Below are 12,352 nucleotides of genomic sequence, written 5' to 3'. Positions count from 1 at the left end.
GTCTTGGCCCCTGCCTCCCTTTCTGTCTCTGGTTCTCTGTCTGTCTCCGTCTGTCTGTCTATCCTCTCTAGGCGTCAAAGCACAGAAGTTCCATGGGCCCCCCTCATCTCCCCCTCCCCAGTGTCCCACATACCTAAGGGCACTGTCCCTCATTCCCTGGGAGCCTCCCCTGGGCTATTGTAGCTGGAGGAGGCGTCCTGGTCCTGGGAGGGACACCCTGCTCACGAGGCCCCACTCCTTCCCGGCCCCCAGCTGGAGGAAGAAAAGGCCGCCCTGCAGGGCCAGCAGCGGTAGGCGGAGCAGGAGGCCATAGTGGCACGGGAAGAGCAGGAGCGGCTGGAGGAGCTGCGATTGGAGCAGGAGGTGGCGCGGCAGGGCCTTGAGGGCTCCCTACGAGTGGCGGAGCAGGCCCAGGAGGCACTGGAGCAGCAGCTCCCCACGCTGCGCCATGAGCGCAGCCGGCTGCAGGAGCAGCTAGCGCAGGTGGGCCAAGCTGTGTGTGGGGGTGGTATGGAGAGCATGTGGGGCAGGCCGGGCTCCCAGCCCCCTGCATCCAGTCCTGGGTTAAGTCACAGGCACTGGAGCTTGCTTCTGGGTTAAATCCAGCCCCACTTCTGCTAGCTGGGGACCTTGGACAAGCTGCCCAACCTCCCCATACCTCAGTTGCCCCATCTATAACATAGGGCTAGCTGGGGGCAGTGGCTCATGCCTATAATCCCAGCACTTTGGGAAGCCAAGGTGGGTGGATCACCTGAGGTCAGGAGATAAAGACCATCCTGGCTAACTCAGTGAAACCCTATCTATCTGTACAAAAAATAAAGCTGGGTGTGGTGGCACGTGCCTGTAGTCCCAGCTACTCAGGAGGCTGAGGCAGGAGAATCACTTGAACCCGGGAGGCAGAGGTTGCAGTGAGCCAAGATCGTGCCACTGCACTCCAGCCTGGGCAACAGAGCGAGACTCCGTCTCAAAAAATAATACTAATGATAAAGATTAATAACAGGTCAAGGCTTTTTAGAATTGGAATCTTAGACTTTTGGGAACATCACATCTGGAAGAGACCTTAGGGTTTCAGGGATCCAGGGACCTTCATGCAGTGTCTATCCTGGAGCGCCTGGGTTTCTGGGAGGGGCCTCTAGAGGATGGGGCAGGGGGTGCAGGAAGCAGGGTGCAGGTCTCCACCTTGAGGCCTGCTGAGCAGCTGCACTTGGGTCTGTTTTACATATTCAGCTTCTCTGCAAGTTTAGGGTAATACAAGGGTTCTGTTACTCCCAAAGCTGAGTGAGGGCCTTCTTTTTTGTTGTTTTTTTTTTGTTTGTTTTTTGTTTTTGAGACAGAGTCTTGCTCTGTTGCCCAGGCTGGAGTGCAGTGGCACGATCTTGGCTCACTGCAACCTCCACCTCCGGGGTTTAAGCTGTTTGCCTGCCTCAGCGTCCCACGTAGCAGGGACTACAGGCGTGCATCACCATGCCCAGCTAATTTTGTATTTTTAGTAGACACAGGGTTTCACCACCTTGGCCAGGCTGGTTTTGAACTCTTGACCTCAAGTGATCCACCTGCCAAAGTGCTGGGATTATAGGTGTGCGCCACCGTGTCTGGCCGGGCCCTTGTTTTTGTAGCCACGTGCATTGCAGATCTAGAGAAGGTCATGACTTGCCTGCCCAAGTACATATAGCACATCAGGGCAGACCCTGGGCTCGAACCCAGGCCTTCTGCCAGGACTGGGTTAGGCCTAGAGTTGGGGTGCTGCACGATGAGCAAGTTGGGAGATGCTGGGAGTGCTGCTCAGTCTGGGTGGGGGCCAGCTCTCCCGGCAGCTGAGCCGGTGGGAGCAGCAGCTGGAGCAGGCCCGGAGGGAGGCCCAGTGGCAGGTGGAGGCGCTGGAGCGAGCGGCCTGCGAGGTGTCCTGTTCCAGAACTACGCGCCCATGTGTGGGATTCACCCGGCTGACACTCTCCCGGTCCCAGAAGGTGCAGCAGCCAGCGGGTTTTGAGATTCCCGGTAGGTAGTCGTGCGCTTCGCAGGAGTGTGGACGCCGCCCCTCCAGGGCTGTGACCCCGCCTCAGGGCCTTTTCCCTGGTGCTGGCCATCAGGGCTCTTGGCTTTGACAGGTGATCCACCCTTCGGCTCCTCCCAGGAGCCATAGGGCCCTCCCTGCCTGCCCTTCACCCAAGTCGAGGGGCCTGAGCCGCACGCTCTTTCCTCTCAGGCCCTTCACTCAGGGTGTCAACAGAGGTGGGTCAGATGAGAAACCCAGATTTCTACACACACCTGGCTACAATGAGATGGCACCACTCCCCTTCCCCTGCAGAAGCAGACTCAGAAAAAGGTCGTTAAAACAGAAGGTTTCTATAAAATACGACAGTCTGATAACATAATACCCAGAAGTCCAAGTTTCCATTGAAAATCATTCATCATACCAAGAACCAGGAAAATCTCATACTGAATGAAAATAGGCAGCAAGTACACACTGGCAATAAGATGAGAGAAGCGCTGGGATTATCTGACAAAGATCTTAAAGCAAGCAAGCCTGATGAAAATGATTTAGCGAGTAATTATGAGCACACTTGAAATAAATGGACAAGTAGAAAGTATTAGCAAATAAATACAAGACTTAAAGGAGAACCAAATGAAGTATTAGAAGTGGAAAAATACAACAACCAAAATAAAAAGTCCGGCACATAGGCTCAACAGCAGAATGGATGCTGTAGAGCAAAGAAATCCATCCACTGCAGATGAAAAAGTAGAAATTACACAATCTTAACAGGGAAAAAATAGACTCGGGGAGAAAGTGAATAGAACCTCAGGGACCTGTGAAACTACCTCAAAAGGTCTCACTTTCATGTTGTCCTCTATGTCTGGAAGGGGAATAGGAAGACGACAAGACTGAAAACAAAGAAGTAAATGGCTAAAAGCTTCCCAGAGTTGGCAAGAGACATAAACCTATAGGCTTAAGAAGCCGTGAGGACCCCAAATAGGATAAAACCTAAAGAGGTCTATGGCAAGACACGTGAAAAAATAAAATGTTGGAAACTAAAGACAAAGAAAATATATTGAAAGCAACAGAGAAAGGTGACACCTTACCTAGAAAGGAAAAACAATTCCGATGATGATGAATTTCTCATCAGAAACCACGGAGGCAGAAAGAAGTTGTGCAGTGCTTTTCAAGCTGTGGAAGAAAATTGTCAGCCCAGACTCCTCTCTCCAGCAGAAACATCTTTCAGGGATTAAGGGGAAGATCAAAACAGTTTCAGATTAAGAAAAGCTAAGGACACCTCTGATCAGCAGTTCTACCCTAAAAGAAAGGCTAAGGGGTGTTCTCTAGACAGAAAGGAAATGATTAAAGAAGGAACCTTGGGACATCAGAAAGAAAGAAAACAGTAAGCAAAATAGGCCTTCCTTCTCCTCGAGTTTTCTAAACTATGCTTGACAGTTTCAGAAAAAAATCATAGCACCACCATTCGATGTGGTTCTAACTTTCCATAAAGAAAATGTTTGAAATGGTTATAAACTGGGAGGGTGAAGAGACCTACAAGGGAGGTAACTCGTCTCTCATTCACTCAAATTGGTAAAACAATGACACCAGTATACTGTGTGGTAAGATATACATGCACGGATATACGAATGTCTGGAAAAACCAAGAGGGCTATACAAACAGATATACTCAAAAGCACTATGGATAAGGCAAAACACCATTCGCAAAGATGTTCAAGTCACGACAGGAAGGTAAGAAAAAGAAAGCATATCCAGAAAACGAAACCAGGGAGAACAAACAGAAAAGGAAAAATAAAATGGCAGACTTAAGCCCTACCGTGTCAATCATCACACTAAATATCAATGGCCTGAGTACACCAGTTGCAAGACACAGACTGGCAGAGTAGGTTAATGGACATGAACCAACTACATACTGGCTACAAAGAGACTAACTTCAAATATGATGATACAGGCAAGTTGAAATCAAAAGGATGGGAAAAGATAAATCATGCAAACCTTAGCCAAAGGAAAGCAAGACTGGCTATATTAATGCCAGATATAGTGTATTTCAGAACAAAGAAACTAATCAGAGACAGAGAGGGAGATTATATAGTGTGGAAAGGACCAATCCACCAACTCCTCCCCTGACAAATTCATAAATGTCTATGCAAGAACAACTGAAAGTACTTAACAGAGAACTAGACAAATCCACAAATATAGCTGTATGCTTCAATGTCCCCCTTTCTCAACAATTTATACAACAATCAGACAGAAAATCAACAAGAATATAGAAGAACCCAACAACACAATCAACCAGCGGGACTTAAATTGGCAATTTTAGAACACCCAATCACACCAGAATACACATTGTTATGGGATGCATCGTGCCCAGCCCCCCCAAATTCATATGTTGAAATCAGAACATTATTAGCCACTAGTGATTTACTAATTAAAACAATGAGAAATTGCTACATACCTATCAGAATGGCCAAAATAAAAGTGTGACCACATCAAGTGCTGTCAAGGATTCAGAGAAGGCTGGATCACTCATACATTGCTGGTGGGGATGTAAAAGGTTACAGCCCACTCTGGAGAATATCTGTGTAGTTTTTACTTTTAAAACTCTATGTACACACAGGAAGGGGAACATCACACACTGGGGCCTGTTGGGTGGGGGGAAGCAGGAGGGATAGCATTAGGAGATATACCTAATGTTAAATGAAGAGTTAATGGGTGCAGCACACCAACATGGCACACGTATACATATGTAACCTGCACGTTGTGCATATGTACCCTAAAACTTAAAGTATAATTTTTTTAAAAAGTTAAAAAAATAAAAAAAAAAAGCAATAGACTAGTTTTAATTAAAAAAAAAAAAAAAAAAAAAAAAACTCTACCTGCAACTACCATACCACCTCGGAATTGCATTCCCTGCATTTATCACAGAGAAATAGAATCTTGTGTTCACACAAAACCTATGTACTTCAAGTTTATAGCAGCCTTGTTTTTAATAGCCAAAACTGGGGAAACAATGTATACACGACTTTCATGAGGTGAATGGTTAAACAAACTGTAGTATATATCCACAGCATCAAATAGTCCTCAGTAATTTTTAAAAAAAACAACAAACTATTGATACCCACAATAACCTGGATGAATCTCCACAGAATTATGGTGAGTGGACAAAGGGTAATCCCAAAGGTTACATGTAGGATTCCATTTAAGTAACATTCTTGAAATGAATAAATTATAGGAATGGGGAATAGATTAGTAGTTGCCAGGGGTTAAGGAGGGAAGGAGGAGCAGCACTGAATAGAAGGGGTCAAGACTATAAAAAGGCAACATGACGAATCCCGGTGTTGATGGAAATGTTCTGTACCTTGCTTGTTATCAATGTCAATCTCCTGGTACTATGGCACTTGCAATATTTGCAAATTTTATTTATTTAGTCATTCTTTTTTTTGAGACGGAGTCTTCCTGTCACCCAGGCTGGAGTGCAGTGGCGCAATCTTGGCTCACTGCAACCTCCGTCTCCCGGGTTCGCACCATTCTCCTGCCTCAGCCTCCCGAGTAGCTGGGACTAGAGGTGCCCGCCACCACGCCCAGCTAATTTTTTATATTTTTAGTAGAGACGGGGTTTCACTGTGTTAGCCAGGATGGTCTCGATCTCCTGACCTCATGATCCACCCACTTCGGCTTCCCAAAGTGCTGGGATTACAGGCGTGAGCCACCACGCCCAGCCACTATTTGCAAATATTACCATTTTGGAAATATTACCAAGAAGTTACCATTGGAGGAAAGAGAGTAAGGGGTACAAGGGACCTCTCTTTTTCTGAGTTCTTAAGATTGTATATGAATTATTAAAACGTAAAAATTAACTTTAAAAAAGCTAAGTCTATTTCTCCTTGATTGATCATGCCTTTGCTTAGAAAACATTAAGGTAACAATTTCCCAACACCCTTTATTTTCTTGAAGATAGTTTTAACAAAAGCTGTGCTTAGGGGTTTTCCTAGAAGTTTAAAACTTCTACTAATCCTTACTGTTCTTCTTTGAGAACCCTCCAGGGTTTTATTTATTTATTTTACACCTTTCAAAAGCATAGAGACAAAAACCGGCAACTGGCATATAATACTATATTAGTCTGAGTTCTCCAGAGGACAGGACACACACACATGCGCGCACGCACGCGCCCAAATTCTACACTGAGTAACCTCTAGACCTAGAAGAGTCGAATATAGTTCAAGACCAAGTCCAAGGCTTAGGGCAGAAGACTGATGTCCCAGCTCAAAGACAGTGGAGCAGAAACCTTTCTTAACCCATCATCTTATTCAAGCCATCCATGGGTAGGATGAGGCCCACTCACACTCGGGAGGTGAGGATCACCATGAGGATGACTGATTCCACTGTTCACATTTGATAGAGCAATCAGTTCACCTCCCAAGTTCAAGCGCTTCTCCTACCTCAGCCTTTCAAAGAGCTGGAACTACAGGTGGGTGTCAACACGTCCGGATAACTTTTGCATTTTTTGGTAGAGATGGGGTTTCACCATGTCGGCCAGGCTGGTCTTGAACCCCTGTGCTCAAGCAATCCGCCCACCCCAGCCTCACAAAGTGCTGGAATCACAGGTGTAAACCACTATGCCCAGCCAGATTTTATTTTTCTCTGAAAAGATGGTACATTTACATGGTTCAAAATTCAAATAGGGCCAGGTGTGAGCCCTGGAGTTCGAGACCAGCCTGGGCAAAAAAGAGAGAGCCCCGTGTCTATTTAAAAAAAAAAAAATTCAAATAGTACAGAAAATTATAAAGTAAAATAGGCATCTCTTCCATTCCTGTCTCCCAGTCTCACCCTGTAGGAAATCTGTGGGATGCTGTTGCCTATGAATCCTTCCAGGGATATTTTAGATCAAGTCGTCCTCTTGTCACCCAGGCTGGAGTGCAGTGGCATGATCTTGGCTTACTGCAACCTCCACCTCTCAAGTTCAAGTGATTCTCCTGCCTCAGCCTCCCAGATAGCTGTGATTACAGGTGCCCACCATTATGCCTGGCTAATTTTTGTATTTTTAATAGAGACGGGGTTTCACCATGTTGGGCCAGACTGGTCTAGAACTCCTGACCTCAGGTGATCTGCCTGCCTCAGCCTCCCAAAGTGCTGGGATTACAGGTGTGACCTCCACACTCGGCCTCCTTATTTATTTTTTGAGATAGAATCTTGCTGTGTCACCCTTGCGGGAGTGCAGTGGCACAATCTCAGCTCACTGCAACCTCAGCCTCCCAGGTTCAAGCGATTCTCCTGCCTCAGCCTCCCGAGTAGCTAGGACCACAGGTGTGTGCCACCACACCCGGCCTCCCTTCCCATTTTTTTAATGCGAAAGAGAACATATTATATATACACTTTCTTCTGTACCTTGCTACCTGTTCTTGATAGTTTAGGGACCATCTCTTATTCCTTATCAAAAGAGCTTCTTTTTCATTGTTTTCCCCAGAGATCTAGTATTCCACCAGATGTGCCTAAATTTATATAATCCATCCCTTACTGATGGGCCTTGTAGCAGGTAGATGTAGTGGGTGAACTGTGTCTCCCAAAAAAGTATGTTCAAGTCCTAACCCCCAATACCTGTGAATGTGACCTTATTTGGAAGTAGGGCATTTGCAGATAATATCCTCCTGGATTTAGGGTGGGGCCTAAATCCAATGATGGGCATCCTAATAAGGAAAGGAGAGGACACACATGGAAACACAGGGAGGAGGCAGAGATTGGCGTGATGCTGCCACACACCAAGGAGTGCTCGGGGCCACCAAAAGCCAGAAGTGGCAAGGATTCTGGCCTAGACCCTCTGGAAGGAGCATGGCCCTACTGGCATCTTGATTTCAGATGTCCAGCCTCTAGAACTGGGAAAGAATAAATACGTTCAGGTGGTTTAAGCCACCCACTGCGTGGTCACTTGTTACAGCGGCCCTAGCAAGCTAATACACAGGTAGACTTGTTTTGTTTTGAGACGAAGTCTTGCTTTGTTGCCAGGCTGGAGTGCAGTGGCACGATCTCGGCTCACTGCAACCTCTGCCTCCTGGGTTCAAGTGATTCTCCTCCCTCAGCCTCCTGAGTAGCTGGGACTACAGGCGCATGCCACCACACCCAGCTAATTTTTAGAAGAGACGGGGTTTCACCTTGTTGGCCCAGATGGTCTCCATCTGTTGACCTCATGATCGGCCCACCTCACCCTCTCAGAGTGCTGGGATTACAGGCGTGAGCCACCGCACCCGGCCAGGTAGACTTCTAAGATGGCTCTCAATGATCCTTGCCTCCTGGTATCCACACCCTCCACTTAGTGCGGACAGGACTTGTGACTTCTCAGAAGACCCAGCCAAGGGATGGGATCATTTCTGGAATTAAAACTATGACTGCTGTCTTGCCACAATCACATTTGCTGGCTTCGATGAAGCAACTGCAAAGATGTGAACTATGCAGAGGCCTACGTGGAAAGAAAATGAGAGTGACCTCTGTCCAACAGCCACGAGGAACAGAATCTTGCCCGAAACCATGTGAGCGAGCTTGGAAGCAAACCCTTTCCCTGCTGGGCCTGAAGATGACAGTGCGGCCTTGGCTGACACCTTGACTGCAGCCTGTGAGAGGCCTGTGACCCAGCTGAGCTGCACCAGATTCCTGACCACAGAAGCGGAGATGACAAATGCAGGTCATTTTGGTCCGGTGCGGTGGCTCATGCCTGTAATCCCAGCACTTTGGGAGGCTGAGGTAGGCAGATCACCAGAGGTCAGGAGTTTGAGACCAGCCTGGCCAACAGAATGAAACCCTGTCTCTACTAAAAATACAAAAATTAGCCAGGCATGGTGGTGGGAGCCTGTAATCCCAGCTACTTGGGAGTCTGAGGCAGGAGAATCGCTTAAACCTGGGAGGTGGAGGTTGCAGTGAGCTGAGATTGCACCACTGCACTCTAGCCTGGGCAACAAGATTGAAAATCTGTCTCAAAAAAATAAAAATACAAATCAATAAAGTACCTACTTACAGGCTTTGTATGGTTGGCTAAAAAAAAAAACAGTATCTGTCAACATTTAAGCTGCAGTGAGGAAAAATTGGTCTTTTCCCTACTCCAGTCCACTCAGTCCACAGAGCATGGTATCTTTCTCACTCCCAGCTCATAGAAATCAACAACTATTAAGCACCTACTGTGTGCCCATGATGCATTTCAGTAGCTTTCAATCACCAGTGGAATAAAGCCCCACCCTTTGCCTGTCATTCCTACTTGCCACGGCTTTCATAAGCCATGTGGAAGGAATGGGACTTTTCATATATTAAGGGGGTCTTATGTGCCAGGCTTTGCAGGGAGCACTGCTCCAAAGAAGTAGCCGCCCTGACTAAAAGCATGGATGCTGGAGCCAGACTGCCTAGGTTCAAATCCCAGCTCTGCCACTTATCAACCATGTGACTTTGAACAAATTATATAATTTCTCTGCATTTCTCATTTTGAAAACAGGGATGAGTACTGCTATAAACATTTGTGTCCACCCCCACCTCCAAATTCATATTGAAACCTAACCCCTAGTATGATGGTATTTGGAGGTGAGGTCTTTGGAAGGTAATTATGTCATAAGCGTAGAGCCCTCACAAACAGTATTGCCCTTATAAGGAAGCCCTGGCCAGGTGTGGTGGCTCTCACCTGTAATCCCAGCACTTTGGGAGGCTGAGGCAGGCGGATCACGAGGTCAGTTTGAGACCAGCCTGGCCAATATGGTCAAACACCACCTTGACTAAAAATACAAAAATTAGCCGGGCGTGGTGGCATGTGCCTGTAGTCCCAGCTACTTGGGAGGCTAAGGCAGGAGAATTGCTTGAACCCAACATGCGAAGGTTGCATTGAGCAAGATCACACCATTACACTCCAGCCTGGGCAACAAGAGCAAAACTGTCTTTAAAAAGAAAGGCAGCGCCATCCCCATGTGGTGGCTCATGCCTTTAAGCCCAGCATTTTGGGCAGCCAAAGCAGGAGGATCACTTGACGCCAGGAGTTTGAGATCAGCTTTGTCAACATAGCAAGACTCCATCTCTTAAATAAAAAAAAAAAAAAAAAGTCCCCAGAGTACTCTATTGCCCCTTCTACCATGTGAGGTTACAGCAAAAAGACAGCCTCACCAGACACCGAATCTGCTGGTGCCTTGGACTTCCCAGCCTCCAGAACTGTGAGCAAAAAATTTCTTTTGTTTATAAACTACCCAGGCTATGTTATTCTGTCATAGTCCCAAATAGACTAAAACGAGTACTTACTGGCCAGGTGTGGTGGCTCACACTTGTAATCCCAGCACTTTGGGAGGCCAAGGCAGGCTAATCACTTGAGATCAGGAATTTGAGACCAGCCTGGCCAACACGATGAAACCCCGTCTCTACTAAAAATCCAAAAAATTAGCCGGAAGTACTGGCACACGTCTGTAATCACAGCTACTTGGAGGCTGAGGCAGAAGAACTGCTTGAACGCAGGAGGCAGGGGTTGCAGTGAGTCACAATCATGCCATTGCATTCCAGCCTGGGCCACAGAGCGAGACTGTCTCAAAACACAAAAAAACAAGTCCTTACCTCCTAGGGTTGTAGAGATGATGCAATGAGTTTTGTAAGTGCATAGAATAGTGCCTAGCAGAGAGTTAAGCATTACTTTAGCAATAAACAATAAGCATTACTTAAAGGCAACAGGAAGGCCCAAAGGAGCATTGTAAGGGACCTCCCAAGGCCCTACAGCTATTAAGTCTACCCAGATTCTCTCTTTTCCACACTGATTCCCACCTCAAACACCCTTTGCTCACCTTTGTATTGGTTATCTATTGCTGCATAACCTTACCACAAACTTAGCGACTTAACACAATACATTTACCATCTGTTCCTATGGGACTGTCGGGGCACAGCTTAGCTGGTCCTCTGCAAGGCTGCAGTCAGTGTTGGTCAGGCCTGGAGTCTCACCTGAAGGCTTACCTGGGAGTGATCAGCCTCCAAGCTTGTGTGGTTGCTGGCAGCATTTGCTTTCTTGCAGACTGCTGGACTGAGCTTCGGTTTCTTGTTGGCTGTCAGACAGAGGCTACCCTCAGTTCCTGGCCACCTGACCCTCTCCCAAAGGCAGCTCACACAACATGACAGCTTCCATCTTCAAAGCCAGCAAGAGAATTTCTCAGCAAGGCAGATGCTACAGTCTTACATAAGGCAACCATGAAAATAACATCTTGTCACCTTTGTGGCACTCTACTGGTTAGCAGTCACAGGTCTAGGCCATCTCAAGGGGCAGGGAGTACACAAGGCTGTGAACAGCAGGTGGGGATCACAGTGACCATCTGGGAGTCTATCTGCCACACCTCCCAGTGCATCCAAATTCTATTGTGCAGAGGGCAAGTGAGGTCTAGCATACCCCCCAAAAAAGCAGCCATCTTCTACCATCCACCCACAAGTTTGTAAACTCCAGTCAGGAGTATAATTGAAGTGATGCCTGGTTTGGAATTGAGTTTTCCTGGAGATTATGGTCCCGTAATGAGTTTCTTCCAGCTGGGATTCCAGTTGGTGATGGACAGCACCAAGCTGTCCCTTGCTCCTGCCCCAGACCCCACAAGGTGCTTTTCAGGCTAGATTCCTGAGGGCTGTGTCATCAGCTGTGCCACCTCCTCCTCCCTACCATGATGAACTGTTCTGGGTACTTACCTGACTCCAGAGAAAGGTAATTAAGGTCAAACAATGCAATGTGCATCTGCTAGTGCCTCATCTGAGTGATGCTCAGGTGAAGGAACAGCCTGTGGCCACACATCTAACCAGGGGATAGCCTAGATCCTAAGGCCAGGTCTGTCTCCACAATCCAAGTGCTGATCTTCAACGGCACATACTTTTTTTTTTTCCTTTTGAGACAGTCTTGCTCTGTTGCCCAGGCTGGAGTACTGTGGCATGATCTCAGCTCACTGCAACCTCCACTTCCTGGAGGCAATTCTCATGCCTCGGCTTCTCAAGTAGCTGGGATTACAGGCGTGCGCCACCATGCCTGGCTAATTTTTGTATTTTTAGTAGACGGGGTTTCACCATGTTCGCCAGGCTGGTCTCAAACTCCTGACCTCAAGTGAGCCGCCCACTTCGGCCTCCCAAAGTGCTGGGATTATGGGCGTGAGCCACCACGCCCAGCCATGGTACATACTTCTAATAAAGTTTCCTCTACATCTAAGCTTTCTGATTTCCACCCTCCAAGTACTTAAAACTGACTGGATGGGAAGTAATGCTGTGTGAAATCGACACAAAAAAGTCACTGCCCCTGAGGATCCTTGCATGCAATCTCCTTACCCTTATTCAATGGGCAAGAGAATCTTCAATTTTCATTTTCTTTCTCCTCTCTACCGTCTCTTAATCA

Source organism: Hylobates moloch, unplaced genomic scaffold (assembly GCF_009828535.3).
Source record: "Hylobates moloch isolate HMO894 unplaced genomic scaffold, HMol_V3 SCAFFOLD_9, whole genome shotgun sequence".
NCBI lineage: Eukaryota > Metazoa > Chordata > Mammalia > Primates > Hylobatidae > Hylobates > Hylobates moloch.
The sequence above is the reverse complement of the archived record's forward strand: the minus strand, read 5'-3'. Positions refer to the sequence as shown.